Raw genomic sequence first — 15,984 nt, 5'->3', positions numbered from 1 at the left:
TTCATCACTGTGAAGCAGTGACGTGAGTTATTTTTGTCAGGGTGAGGAAAAAGGATTGCCAAATGCCTAAATACGCACTCGGCTGCTAATGATTGGTTTGTTTCAAGCAGCTGGGATATGGGGAGTAAAAGCACAGTGTAGGATTCTGATGATATGATGACAGAAAGTACTAGTCAAGTATTTACCCTTCCCATTGCATCTCACTTAAGTTTCCGTTCACATTTCACCCATAGAGATGGCTGAGTGGAGACTCACAGCCCAGCCTGTGCTACTCAGAGTTTGCATTTCAGAGGCAAAATACAAAAAATAGTCAGTAACATGAACATTGTGTACATATTCACAGTTAGAGATTATCCATCAGAAGATTATCATCGAGGTTCCATGTGAACTACCACAGAAAGGAGAACACAATGAACAATCACAATGTGCTTCATTACAGAAACAGGCATTCTCTGCAGAGAAAACTGGGGCATGGGTGTGTTGCATCAAGATGAAATAAAATGATGATTTCTAAGTAGTGAACACACGTATCCATATGTCTATTTTTGGTGTTGTTCAGAAATTTGCTAACATGCCATAATATCTTCTATAATATTAGAAGGAAAAAAAAAAAGATGTTAAACATTTTACAAAGAAAAGACTGAAGTGATGGAAATAATGACTTACTTATGAAAATGAAAAGAGAAAATGGTATACTTGGAAGCAGAGAGCAAACTTTCAGGTCTTAACAGAAAGAGCAGTAAGTTTTTGGTGAATTTTACCACTTAGCAGTGAAAAATTGTATCCTGCAAACAACAGCTGAGGAGCTCTAACTGCTGCACAAGTCTCTATTTGAGTTTGGTCATGGGGCTGAAAAGCAGCTATGCAAGCAGAAGTTCAAAGATGCTATTAACTACAGATGGAAAAGGAAAAATGATGTCAAATAAATAGAGGAGGGACAAAATGGATGCTTTGAGGGCAATATCTGCCAGCACCCTCGCTATTCAAAGTCAGTTTGAATCTCAGAGCTAATTGACACCCAATCATTAAGCTTCTGACCCAGCAACACGCTGAATGGCAGCATGTCCCAGATCCTTTGCTGAACGGCACCTCTAACAAATGGATCACATGTATCTCCCAGAGAGCCCTGCAACCTTCCATTCACTGAGAAAGTCTCATCTCTCTAGAAACAGATAAAAAAAAATCTTAATGGAGGCAACACAGTGAACTGATTTACTGAGTCACTTACAAAGAGACACTTGGCACAGTCATGCATTATGTCCAGTGCCTGGAGGATAGCCTCCAAAGCTATATGTAAGCTCAACCCCAGCAGTGTGATCCACACATGAAATAAGGAAAACCATCTTAGACTACTACACTGAAAGGAATATTTTTATACCATATCCTTCCTGCTTTGCATTTGACTATCACAAACCCCTCACGTTTCCCTACTGACACCATCCATACCTTATGTAGAAAAAAAAGTGCTTTGCCGATAGAGCAGAAAATGAGCACAAGCAGCCTAGGATTGATTGCACCTGCCTATAAAGGACAGAAGTCTGGATCATGATCTTTGCTTCCAGGACAAAAATGCAAAGGCTCATGTGTTACTAATGAAGACTTGAGGATTAGTAAAATACAACAAATTTCACATCCTATGGGATTAGCACAGAACAGTCTATAGATTAAAAAGTAGGCCACTGACAGATCTTAAAATACACTTGTAGGAAAGCACCACTGAACAGGGGCACTTCTAAGCTGCAGAGGCTTGATATTCTCCATACTACTGGTGAGATAAAAGTCTGCTAAGTAGTAAACTAAGAAATAGGTGGGTTGTTATTGCAGGATGACCTGAGTCACCAGGGTAAATGGTCATAACATGAATAAATGTAGGTAAGATCAAGTGTTCAAGATCCAAGAACTGCTGTCAGTTACATTTACACAATGGAAGAATTCGCTTTGAAAAACAGAGCTCAGGAAAGGATTTAGGGGTCGTTATAGATAATCGCCTCAGTGTAATCTGTCTGGGCAATGCTATGGCAAAAAGGACTAATGAGATCCTTGAATTCAAAAATAAATAAATAAATAGACAAATAATGACAGATTCCACCATCTCTGCATAGTGCTGCCAAGACCCCTACCAGGTTACTGAATCCTGTTCTGGTATCCGCATTTTAAAGAGGATTTGAAGACGTTGGACTGATTTCAAGTGAGCGTCACAAATGAATTCTCTGGCTTTAACAAATAAGCCCAAGCCTTCTGACATGAGGGTTAAGGAGCTCAACATATGCAGCTCATTGAAGAGAAAGTGTAGACAGTGTTACATACACAGTCATCACACTGTGCATGTAATTGCACTTCGGGAAGATAGAAATGAAGAGCTTTCCAAACTGGATGACAAATATCCAATGAATAAAAGTTGAAGCTGGACAAACTCAGCCTTGAAATATGAGAAACAATTCCAGCAGTATTTAAAACAGGGGCACTAGTGAAACCAACATCACTTGCAGAGTTGTTTATATAGACAGCTCTAAAAATATCTTCAGACTATGTTATTATGGTCATCCTTCCTAGTTCTCTTTCCTTACAAACACCTTATTTCCTCAGCCGTTGGCCAAACAGGACTGCCTACACTGTGTTCAAAGTGCTTGCAATGTTTCTGTGATGGCTGAAATGATGCTACATGGGTTGTGACTGGCAAGGATGCAGAGATACAGCTGTGGGGACAGCCTCGTGCATGGGGAGAAGCATTGATTTAAGGAAAGAACTCCTGTAAGACAACTAAGGATTCACCCACCATTGCTCCTTCTCAACAAGAAAAACAAAGCAAAAAATCTCTTTTATACTGTGCTTGTTTTCAACATGCACGTTGTGGTCCCAGAAACAAGAGGCATCTTGATTGCTTCCTTTTTAAACAAACTCAATTGCTATACGCAGGAGATTGAACTAAACGATTTTACAGACCCTGAAGTTGTTTCTCATTCCTGTATTATCCCAAGCATGTTTCCTCTTCCTTTCACAGGACAATGGAGCAGAAGAATTAAAAAATAAAAAATAAAGTTCTTCATTTGGAATGAAGTTTTAACATGGTGTTCCCTTGGACTAAATGAGTGAATGCAGTAAGTTTCAGCTGGCATGAAGGTACGCAAGATAAGAAGAAATGTTGTGAATTGAGCAAAATGGCTTGTCTGGGAATTCTAGCTTCCTTTCACATATGCTGGTCTGATAGAGGCAGTCAGCTCTGACAGTCAACTAGTGTTCTGATGGTAGGTGTTTGAGAGAGCATGATCAGTTCCTAAGGTAGGGCTTAAGCAATTGCCACAGAAGCAAGAGTTGCCAGTGGCAACTCTATTTCAGCAGATAGGCATAAGAAATAAAAGTAAATTGCAATATGGAACTCAAGTGATGGAAAATAAACAAACTGGGAGGGCTGTTCAAGGCAAGGTGATCGTACTGTGACCAAGGGGCAGTAGCGAAGGTGCAGATTGCACTTGTTTCTCACATCCTGGGCTGTACTTGCTTGTCACTGTCCTTTTGGAAGGAACGCGGAGGAGGCAGTTAAGTAGTGCCTCCAGCAATCAAATAATAATGGCACGGAATCTTGTCAAACATCAAGCAGCAGAAGCAAAATAACCTCTGACAATGCATCTTGGATGTTCCATCAAGGGTGTAACTGAAGTGTCTAGTTTGATTTTATTAGATTGATATATGTGGAAATAGACAGCATTTGGAATCACAAGCTTTGGTTAAAGCCTTGACTGTAAAGTTTTAAGCATGTGAAAGGCCCAATTAAAAATACTATGTCTACAAAACTTAATCCACCTTTACCCTTTTTCTTCAATGTCACTCTCGTTAGCTCCCTAAAATTAGATTTTTTTATCTCAGATTGGCACACCATTCTCTGCCACTCAAGTATCACAAACAGCAAGAAGATTATGGCCACTTATGTAGTACCTATTTTCTTATAATTTTTTTAGCACCATAAATGCTAAATATAGCATCCAGTTTAAATTGGCTTTAACCTGAAGTTGACTTCGGTTAACTACACAGGAGCAGCTATTCAAGAAAGAAGTCAGAAACATTGCTAGGCTTCAAAAAAGATGTATTAAGATACTCAGTACATATAATCAGATCACTTCAACAGCAGTGAATTCTCTAGCAGCTTTTTAGAAACACAGGACTTGTATGACAGTCTAATAGCTTACATGTGCAGATTTGGTTATAGCATTCAGCATACAAACACCATCCCAAGAAGTGAATAAGAATCCAGGGTGGCTTATGCAGCTCCTTTTTCCCAGATACATTTGCAAATGGCTTAAGTCAAACATGAAAGCCTTTTTTTTTTTTTTTTTTGTGAGTCAAACTCCCACTAGCATTTCCAGGACAGCCCTTAGGACTCTCACAAACAGAACAGATAAGCCCCTTAGCGAGGGGACGTCCATCATTAGGTCATCTTTAGTCACTAGTGAAAAGAGGTGAAACCATATAACAAAAAAAAAAGTGCTTGCACTTGCTTGCACTTGGCAATTTCTTCAGGAAGAAATACACCCCCAGCATCCACATACAGATCTCATAAAGGGCTTTCAGAGAGCAGAGGTCGCCCACATTTGCACAGAAAAGCTTACATGTAGCCCCAAGGAATCAGTGCCAGCTCCCGTAGACTCTAGACAGCTTTACAGCTGGGGTACATCCTGCCTGATGAGGCCAAAACTCACTCTGTGGATTTTAACACAGACTTTTGTGGGCTACATACTTATTCATTAATCTATATGTTCCGTTCCTGCCTCCAAATCAATGTCTACCCTGGGCCACCTACACTTTTTCAATCAGCCACTTAGTTTACATTTCCTAACAGCAAAGGAGTCTCCATAACCCAACCATCCTGGAGCAAACAGCCATCGTGTGAAAGATCCTTGAAGTTACGGATTCATGTCAAAAGTTTAGTACTGGGTTTAATGAGGCTGCAAGTTTCTCCATGTCTTACTTTGCTCTTTTCAGGCACCACATGGGGAGAAGGGAAATGCACTCTCTGCAAGTCCGGCGTTTTCTCCTACTCCAGAGAGAAAATGACCGCCAAACCCTACCCTGGCAAAGGAAATGTCATAGAAATGCAAATTGAAATACATCTGATTGTGTCTGCCTGTCCATTTTGCTTCAGCTTGTTGGGAACAATTAAACAGATGCCTGAAGCTGAGCAGTAAAACGAGTAGCGGGAGCTCTTCCCACCGTTTTCCTCACTTGGAGGGCTGCCACACACACAGATTGGGATATTCACAAATGTTCATTACCAAGAAACGCTCATCTGTTAAACACAGATTGGAAGGAGAGCACAGATAGGGCTGGTCAAAGCAGAAATAATCAATCAGAAAAAATTCTTGTGATCTGCTGTGACCACTGCTGTGGCAAGGAAATATCAATTGAGACAGTAAATAAGTTTTGGGTATTTGTTCCGGGCTCTCTGACTCAGATCAAATCCCCTACAGTAGGTAGCAGACAAACATCCCAGGTAGGTTACCTGCTTCAGAATTAGTCCTCTAAGGCCTCTAAGACCCTAAGGTGGGCTCTTTGGAGTAAAATGTTAGTTTAGTTTCATTCTGCACAGTTTTTAAAACTTGCTCACTGATACCGTTAAAGAAATTAGCAAATGAAGCAATTATCTAAGCTGCCATTTCCTTACAAAATACAGGTTACTGTAATCTTCTTAGGCTCTACAATGGGCACAGCTGTAATAAATATGAAATACTATACTACACTAGCTGACAGATGCTCCAAAGGTTTTGCTCTCTCCCTTTCTTTTCTTTCTTTCTTTAAATAAGACAGACTGTATCAAACCTACAGGTTCTGTGCTTTGCTTCATGCACATCCAGAAGCAATTCCACACACAGAGATCACCTACAACCTTCCGAAATTGGAGCAAAAGAGATCAGTAATATCCTGCAAGAGGAGATACTGCCTGTAGTCCTGAAGAAGTTGCATGTATTTTTCTAGGATAGAAGAAAATATCACCGTGCGTGGCGTGGGCAGGAATTGCTTGCAGTAGCTGCTTCATAACTAAATTGAAGAAGCAGAGGCATCCCATAAGCTACACTCAGGAGAAGCTCCCAAGCCATGCCAGTGTAATGGCACAAGCAAATATTTTCTTTCTACAGTTGAAATTTGCCATTTTTGTGTTCTTTGGTAATGATAACAAGGGACCGAGTAAAGAGACCGGGATGGAGAAGAGTTGCACACCCACTCTGGTTAGCATTTATTATTTCTATGTTCCCAGAAATTTGCATGCAGGTAGTGAGCTGTGATAAACTAGCGAAGAGTCCACTTCTTATCAAAATTAAATTGTTTCCCCAGTAGACCATTTCTAGTAAGAGGAAAGCAATGGAGAGAGGGCAATCCCTGCACCACTTGCAGAGGGAAAGGATCTGATGGCCTGAGCACCCGTGGGCCCATTTAATGCAGTGACCTGCCTCCATTTACTGAATTGATGTGGCATATGAAAGTTTACTTGGTATATTTAAACTAATGACTGCTAAAGCAGCTTATGTGACTTTTTAATCTAGATTTTCCATGTAGTCATCTGTAGAATGGCTGTTGGGAAGAGAAACAGACAAGAAACTGGGGCAAAAAGAAAATCTACTGACAGGCACTGAAAACGTGGCCATAGCACATGAAGTCACCTGCAGTTACACAGACAAATTTGTGTCTCGTAGACAACCTTCCTGACAGTGGAGCATTTCTACAGACCCCTGACTAGAGGCACACAAACACTCCCTGTGTGCGGATTGCAGATGAGATCCAAACAGGCTGCACGCTACAAGAAATGCGTAGGCTGCTCTCCTACAAAACACCAAGATCCATTCATCCATTATTAAATATACTTGTATTACATTATTTTCTTTTTCAAGGTCTTCCATACCTTCCTGTAGTGATAAGGCATACCACACCAGAAATTAATCAGTGCAAAACCATATTTAACCCCATGTCAGATAACCCACTTTGCTTCAGCTATGACAGAAAGAGGTCATCAAAGGACAGAAACAGTAACCGTTGCATGTACTGCTCCTAAAACCTCACACTGACCTTCTGGTGACTTCCCAGCTTTTGGGCTGCAGGCTCACGTGTCTACTGTGCTGCAGAAGCATAGGCAACACAGGATAGCGTCCATATACCATGTGTAACTGATAACTCCTTCACAAGTCCTCTAAGATACACATATGATACGCTAAAATGACATGAATTTATGTCTATGCCTGGTGTTCAGATACTGATATTTCCTTACCAACCGTGGTGCAGACACTGCTTCAAAAATCAGAGACAAAAACCCAATGTGAGATGTTCTCCTTGGAGGGGATAGGCACTTCCCACTCCAAGACAGCTCCACTTGCATGTGTGCCCTTGGGGCTGAAGCCAGGGCTGATGTCACAGTCACAGCCCCTCTGAGCGACCCACTGTGTGCCAAAAGCCAAGCAGCGGAGCCTCATCAGGGCACAGAGCCTGTGATCCAAGATAAAAAAAAAAAAATACAGGACAGAGAGCCAGGAAGGGATACGTAACACAAACACAATTACATTTCCTGGGTAACAAGCGCTGTCTTTAGTCTCCTGGAGAAAACTACATATTTTCTGTCAGTATGACTCCAAAGGTGAAGAGTCAGTTCCCATCGCATGTTACAGCAGGAAAGAAAAAAAATCACCTTTGGGTAATCTCATCCTGGGAAAAATCAAGTTAGCTTTGCCTGTCAGACACTGTGGACCTGAGAAGCAGGAGGAGCAGACGCAGCACGATGCAGACAGCCCACCTCCTTACAAAGCCACCCCTGCTTGGGGGTACCTGGAGGTCTCTTCTCCCTCCCAGCATCTCACAGCCACAGCAGCTCCAGACTGCTGCAGTAGCTCTCTAAATTACAGAAGAAAATGGTACGATCTCCTTAAAGCACAGTACCTACCAGGCAGTGGATTTCCGGGTGATTATCACATGCCTCAGGTTGCCTCTAGGCTTTAATCGCCCAAGAAGTGTGATAATCTCCAAAATACATGCCCTGGGGTGGCTTATCACAAGCAGAAAATGACAGTAACCCATAAACAATGAGTTGAGCCATCCACACACACTCGACATGCCTCTGGCATGGATCCCAGCAGCCACCCCATGCCCTCGGCTGGGACAAGTGCAGAGAATAGCTCTCCTGCTTTGCCACCACCAACTCAAAGGTGCACCGCAGGTTCAGCTCCAAGCACGCCGTGTCAGGAATGTGCTGGCTAGATGGAAAAGTTATTCAGCACTTGTGCCTCCACACAGAGAAAAAGATGTCACGTTGGAAGGAGCTGCCAAATGTAGGCTGCCAGCCCAAGACTGGGGGAACAAAGCAGCAGAGCCTAGCGGTACGAAAGGAAAGCCAGAAGTCTACTTTCATTTCTAGAAAACTCTTTGCTGAGCTCTCAGTGGGAGGTAACTTCAGATTTTGCTGAGGCCTTAGTACAGACATAGGCTGTATCCACCGGACTATGAATCAGAGGAGTAGACTGGACAAGTCCTCGCAGAAATCAAGGATGCTCACCTTCAAAGACAGCAGCAAAAGCATGCCTGAAAACACAAGAAACATTCTTTGGAAGAAGGCCAAGACACGGAGGTGCATTTCAGGCTGTCGCCATGAAAGAGCAGAAGGGTCTAACACCCTGGCAGTCCCCTCTGCTTGTCAAAGGAGCCCAGGCATGGCTCAGCTGCTGATTTGCCTCAGACTTACAGGACAGAGCTGCTTGTGGGAACTTGGAGGGAGCTCGCTCAGGGTCTCCTAGGGCCAACAGCCACTGGCAGCACAGCTCACTGCAGCTTAATCAGCTCTAAGTAGCCCAGACAGAGCAGCTGCTGTTTGCTTTGTGCTCTTGCATAAATGCCGCAGATTTCACTGTGAAATCTGGGTTCGACAAACTGGGACCAAATAAAGACAGCTGACAACAATATCCAAGCATCTGAGCAGATTGCCCTTTAGAGGAAACCAGCTCTGCCAGAGAGAAATTTGTTTTCTAAGAAAGCTGAGTTTTTAAGATTCGAGTATCTCCGATGATCATAAAATACTGTATAACCATCCTCAGAGAGGAAACCTTTATGATGATCCTCAAGAATGCTTAGAAAAAAAACAAACAACAAAATTAAGGCTTTCTCATATAAAATTCCTGTTGAAGTAAATAACTTCAGGGAATTCCTATATGAGGAAGAAGTAAAACAAAGTGAATGTGCTTGAAAGAGGTAAAAGTTTAATCAAGCACAAAGATAACCGTATTTGTCAAGAAATGAACTATTACGACAAGAAGTCTGCCTGGTAATTGTTAACTCCTTTCAAGTAATTCTACCACTGCTAACTATCACCCTATATAGTATCTACCCAGACTGTTTTACAATTACTAATAACTTATTTCTGTAAAAACATGCAACTGGCATCACAACCTCAGAGACCTTTCTGTGCAGAATTAGTGCAAGCGTACATACGCCAAGAACAGTTTGTTAGAGCAGTAAATTAGTGCTCATACAGAGAATGAAGTTCCTACAGCAAACAGCCAAAATGCAAGAGGAAATATTAAACGAGGCAGCTCTGCCAACCTTTGGGTAGGATTTGTTTCTTGATGTGCACCAATAAGCCAGTTTCTTCTTACTTATGAAAATCTTTACGTGCAAAAGGTGGCATCAAAGCTTTGTGATGAGGAATGAAAAAGCAGCAGCTGCTCCATAGCCCAAATATGAAAATAAAATATGTTTCCACACCAAAAAAAAAAAAAAAGAGAGACACAGAAATGCTGCGCTGGCAGTAACAATAAAGTACTAACTAGTAAATAGAAGAGTTACAGTAAATAGAAGGAAGCCCATTCCCTGCCAGGCTGCATCTCATATAGCAACTGGCATATGTGCAAAGGGAAATGAAATTCTATCCAATAGCGCTTCTCCATCTGCTTACACTCGGCGTCTCCTATGCTCTCGCCCTCTTTTGCTGTCAAAGACTGCCCAAACGCAAGGCAACGGATAACCTGATCTAGGGCTGAAGAGAAAAGGCTTTTTCTCCCCTCAACACGCGATACCTTTGCACCCCCTACCGGGGAAAGAGCCACGAGCAAAGAGGCCCGTCATGAAGATCCCTCCCCCCCACCGCACTCATCGCACCGCCGGCAATTGCATCTCATCTTCGACATTTTATATCCTTTAACCTTGCGATATCAAATTGACTCTAGCCATGATCCCTATTGACTTTAATCACAGCGAGCGAACAGTTCACACGCGGGATTAATGAGCAATACGAGAAGCTCATCTCACTTCCTTCTTTGCTGATGGCATTCTTGTAAGGCCACTCAATTCTCCGCAACCCCTGAGGAATGAAGTCTCCTTTGCTGGATATAAAGGCTATTTCAGTACTGTATATATACATATATATATATATATATATATATATATATATATATATACAGTATATATACTGTAAGGGCAGAGAGCCCTTTCTGCAACCTCAACTCTCTTCCTTCAAAGTTTTCTGCAGCAGATCACAGTGTGGTCGTTTTGCTCTCATCAGTGTTATTTCCCCATTTAAATGCAAGGGAAAACTTCCACGTTACTCAGTATAAGTATTAATATCAAAGTGCTCATGAGAGTTATTAAAGAAATTAGATACTTGGTTATGGCAGCTTATCAAGGTAGCAATAAATTCATTTTTTGAGGAGCATCTCTGCTGTTACATTCGCAACCAGAAGGTGGCATTAAATTGCCACAAATCTGTTCTGAGAGCACTGAACTGAGCTGCTCACCAGAGCCTGACGTGGAAGAGTAATCCCACATTCGCCAGGCTCTGCACCTCCTCTGGAACAGCCGCCAGCCCAAAAAAACTCAATCAAAGTGCCGGACAACCACTGCAAAACTCCACCAGGGGCAGAAGCAGGGCTGAATCCATTTTCTGCATGCTGCAAGGACACCAGCACAGCGAGTATTCCTGTGCCCACTGTAGTCGTGTCAGCCTCTTTGCATGCAACCACAACAAACGGCAGCAAAGTCAGTGACAGCACCTCCAAAGCAGACTGCTGACACCAAGCAGATGCAGCAACTCGCAGCGTTGAATAAAACGTACTCTACTTTTATAGGCGACATCCAAGGATTGATGAGTATTTCTAAAGGGTCGTTGCAGATTTTGATCCCTCCTTCAGCATAGAAGAGAACTCAGACATCACCGCAGTCAGTAGCAATATTCCCACTGATCCCCACAGGGCAGGTTTTACCATCAGTGTGGATAACACATAACACAGTTCTGCCTTACATCGGCAGCGGAGCAACACCTCAAGAACTCAGGATGGCTTCAGAGGAATAGGTTGCCATGATCATCACCACTTACATTACCTCCAACGAAAAGGCAAAACTAGAGCAGTCAAAGAGTTGACTGGATCTTCTGCGGGTTTCCAGCAAATCCAATGGCCAGACTGCCACCTTGCTGCTCCAATACTGTTTCCATACTACTTTATGGGTGCATTCATATTCATTAACCTGGCAGAAGGTTCTCAAATTTTGTGAGAGAGGTCATCTCAGTTACCTCCAGTCCACAACCCAGAGCCCTGAGTATGCTGGACAGCATCATGGGTGCACAAGCTTATGCTGAAAGCACCTCCCAGATGGCTGAAGTTTTAGGAGAAAGAAAACACATGCATGCACACCTGCACACTGACACAAAAGAAAACCTTGGAGCCTTGAAAGCTTCCCCCACATGGTCCAGTTGAGCATGAGGCTTGATTCCCTCCTGCCCTGCTCCAAATCTGCCCTGCTCACCTCGGTCCCGGGGATGATATGCACTCCTGAGCAGTGGGATGCCATGGGGCACACACCACTCCAGCTGCACCTTCAGCTGTCTGTCATGCACAAAGAGCTCTCCCATGACATAAAAAGAAGAAGTCAAAGAAAAGCTGGGAATCACCTTGCAACATTTGCCCCCATACTGCGCACAGAGTGAATGGCAGGATGTAAAGCAGCATTAGAGACATGTAGGCACAGCTTGGCCAGCTCCTAGCCACCTGAGTTCAAAGCAGTGGTAGGATTCCCAAGCAGACTGCTTTGTAGTAAGAAGTACAATAGAAAAAAAGAAAAAAAGTAAGCAGTAAGTTGCAAAACTGAAGTATCAACATGCAGAACATTTCAAGACTGATGCAGTGTAAGACTTGACTCAGTTCTGATCATTTCCATGCAAACACACAGGGATACTCTAGCAAGTGTGAGCCCAGGCATTAAAATCTTTCTCTATTTAAAGAGTAAGAAGAAAGACTATCAATAAGTCTCATCATAAGGATAAAGCTCATTCATAGTTTTGCTTGAGAAAGAAAGAAAAATACATATTTCCCTATCTCTCAGTCAAGTAATTCAGAAAGGTTAGTGAGCTTTTGGATCTTGTTGTTGTGTTGAAGAGAAGGAAGGGGCTTTCATGATGGATATTCAAAGAAAAGCTTTACCAGTGCTCATGTGTGCACACAAAGAAGAGAAATAAAACTCCCTTTTGGAAGAAGCCTTGCCATTAGAGTTGCAAGTCATCTGTATCTGTGCAACTTCCTGACAGCCCACAAGTCTGTGTGTCCCTCTCCTGGGTGGTGAAGGCACCAAGAGAAGGCAGAACGAGCACAGCAGCATGGCAGAAGCAGGTTGTGTCGAGAGCCATTCAGGACCCCCAGTGAAAACACAGGGTGGGGGAGCCCTACTACTGCTGCCTGAGAAAATTCAAGGAAGGAAGAGGTCTGGAGTAAGCGGGCAACAGCAGGTAACCCTGAACAAAAGCACAGCAATGCTCAATCTGTAGCACGTGAGACTACTGAAAGATTGAGTACCCAAAGCGGCTGAGGAAAATGCAAGCGGAGCTCCCGGAGGGGAACCATATTTCAGCAGGTCACGAGCAAGCCAATAATGATTTCCACTTCATTTGTATGTGTGCTAAACATACTTGGCATTACTTCAGAGACTGGGGTCAGAAGTTCAATGAATATAGATTTTTGCTAAAGGCATTGTGCTCACAGAGGCATCTGGATCCCTGCTAGGGGAGGGTCAGAGCCAGGTTTGCACTAACCTTTAATCTCTGCCCTGTCCTGGTAGGGTTTTCCAGTTGAGATTCATTACACAACAGCACGCAATACTTGAACAGCTCCCCAGCCAGCAAAATACACCCGCAGTTCAATCCTCATTAGCAGAATTTAGTTCCTTAATTGTAACTGGCACTCTGAGAATCAGCCACAAAACCTCACCTTGCATGGTACTTCACTGCCAGGAGACTCCAAAACAGCAAACACAAAGCGGGTAAAATGGGGTTACCATTCATTTTTGTTATCTCACAGTAGCATTTCCATAGCACCTATACCCTGGGACAGCAAGAACCTTCCTTTGCTCCAGATCCTCTTCAGCACATCTTTCAAAAATGTCTCCAAGTACAGTGCACACATAAATTCACTCATACATGTAAAAGGGAGTGCAGAAGGACAGTCAGCTTCTCTGTCATCCATCAGGTAAAGGTAGGTAATTACAGAAGAGCAAACTTGAGCACTAACATTAGCCAGTGCCCAAAGCACTTGTGCACCAAGTAGATTCCACCTCAAGTTACTTTCTACAGGAAGCTTTGGGCCAGCTTTATTATTGGGGTGAGACATAGCAGATGCCTGCACCCTTAGATGATTCACTGCCTGCCTCCCCATCACATGCCAGCTCTGAGATGACTTGCATTGACCCAAGAGAAGCACTTAGAGAAGAAAGGTCTGCCAGCTGATCGCTTAGTTTCTTGGCAACGCTAACAGCATTTTAACCTCACTCTTTGGGCTTTGGTGGCTTCCTAATACCGATGCCACACACTCTGGGATACATGGTGAAGCTCCCACAGACACCTCACACCCTCACAGGAGCGGTCCCTGCATAACTCCTCGCTGCTCTGACAGCACGCAGCTGCTCCTGCTTTGGGGTAGGCTGGAACAAAGGCAGCTTAAAAATATGAGTTTCTGTCTGAGGAAGATAACAGAGGCGCAGCAAAAGCCACAACCACAGTGTTGTGGGCGCCCCTTTGCATCATCCATTGATCTCTTGGCTTTCTTGCCTTTCTTTGAAACATACCCACACAACAGAGGCTCTGATGACTCACTGAGTTTCAGTATATAGTTCAACTTCCTTTACATCAAATCAACAGGAAAGGAGAAAGGTTTCTGTCATCACCAGCTGCATTATACTGACAGCACTTTCCAGCTATGAGTAGTCTCACTGGAGTTTGCCAGTGAAACAGAGGATTTATCTCCCCGAGAAACCTCAAGCAAACTCAAGGGAAAAGGACTAGAGGCTTTCATTAACTTGCACAGGGCTTGGCTGAACCAGTAATGAGTATTGGCTGGGGAAGACAGGGATCCATTTTTCAAGGACTTCTGTGCAATTCTCTTGAACTTCAGTAGGAGCTTGCACTGCACGCTCTAAGGATGTAAGCCCAATAGACACACTGTCACTGACTTTTCCCATGTAGAGAGAAAAAGAAACAAAACAAACTTACTCTCACTCTCTTTTCATAAAGAAGAATTAAATTTCCCATGGCGACCACTGCAATCTAAATCTAATAAAGTGAGTTTCAGATTTCCATTGGTAAAGCACTTGTACTGGTTGATTTAGGCAACTCACTAAAGCATAAGAAAAACATTGCAAGACAACCTTCTTGAGTCAGTGAATAAGAAGAAAAGCTTACCTAAAGAGTATTAAATCACTACAATCAATCACATCCCATTGCTTATGCTCCAATTCCACTGGCTAGAAAGGTACAAGCTGACTTATTTACACACACATACACACACAAACTGTTTTCCACCTCAGAGCAATAAAGATTAATAACAAAAATAACTAAACCTTATCAGCCTTCAAGCATTTGCGAGCCCGGGAGCACCAGAACCAGGTCCTCAGGAAACACATTAGGCTCCTGCTGTGAGAGATTGGGGTTTGGCTGCCACAGCACCTGGTTGTCACACTCCACTAACAGATTATCCCATGGTATCGACCTCCCTGCTCTGGGTTAATTGTTTTAATTGTCCTAGCACATCTTTTCCCATTAGGCTGATGTAACTTGTTTAAGCACATGCAGATTGATTTACAACAGCACTAGGGACATTAATCAGATGCCTGTTCTCTAGTTAATGCACAGATGGTAAGAGATGCAGGACAATCATCTCCTGCATGGGGGCTGCAGCCTTTTGCCCTGAAATCAAAAGGAGCCTCACAGCAAGAGCAGACTTACACCACAGTAAGAGGAGATGGCTTCCACCTGTGTTGTGGGTAAGGCAAGGTCACCGCCTCCTGCTCTTCATTCTCAAGTGCTATCTTCTTTAAATATAGCTGCAATCAAGGAAATGGAAAGTGTCTTTTTAAGTTCACAGTTAGGAACTTACACACACTGAAATCCTATAACCTCCTCAGGAGGCTGTGTTCCTATTTGTCTCCCTTTAGAGGTGCATTCCTTCAAAGCATCTATTCAACATCTTTTAGCTTACTGCTGTGTGTTCCCTGCACTTCCCTTCCACTGAAGTAATGTCCATAGTGCAGAAGCCTGCCCAAAACAGCCTTCTTTTTCATACAAATAGTTCAGGTCATGCAACATGCAGTATGTAATATGCAGGCAGTGTGTAGATGGTAGAAAAACATGTATTACTGGTATGAGTGAGATATCACAGAATCATAGAATGGCTTGGGTTGGAAGGGACCTCAAGGATCATGAATCTCCAACCCCCCCCACCACAGGCAGGGCCACCAACCTCCACATTTCATACCAGCCCAGGTTGCCCAGGGCCCCATCCAACCTGGCCTTAAACACCTCCAGGGACAGGGCATCCACAACCTCTCTGGGCAGCTGTTCCAGCACCTCACCACTCTCATAGTAAAGAACTTCCCCCTGACATCCAACCTCAATCTTCCCTCCTTCAACTTAAAACCATTTCCCCTTGTCCTGCTGTTATCTGCCCTTTCAAAGAGTTGACTCCCCTCCTGTTTGTAGGCTCC

At 43.3% G+C, this 15,984-nt stretch overlaps 1 protein-coding gene across 1 annotated transcript in view; it reads right to left on the bottom strand.

The window, feature by feature from the left end:
- LRIT1 (leucine rich repeat, Ig-like and transmembrane domains 1) overlaps window positions 1-7,242 on the bottom strand; it is a 53,406-nt gene extending 46,164 nt beyond the window's left edge. Inside the window, exon 1 of the mRNA XM_046943253.1 lies at window positions 7,054-7,242. The gene's annotated coding sequence lies outside the window, so the exon portion shown is untranslated. The remainder of the gene's footprint in view (window positions 1-7,053) is intronic.
- Window positions 7,243-15,984: the final 8,742 nt, after the last annotated feature.

The sequence above is a fragment of the Gallus gallus genome, chromosome 6 (genome assembly GCF_016699485.2).
Source record: "Gallus gallus isolate bGalGal1 chromosome 6, bGalGal1.mat.broiler.GRCg7b, whole genome shotgun sequence".
In the NCBI taxonomy this organism is placed as follows: Eukaryota; Metazoa; Chordata; class Aves; order Galliformes; family Phasianidae; genus Gallus; species Gallus gallus.
This window is presented reverse-complemented; position numbering and strand designations above follow the sequence as displayed.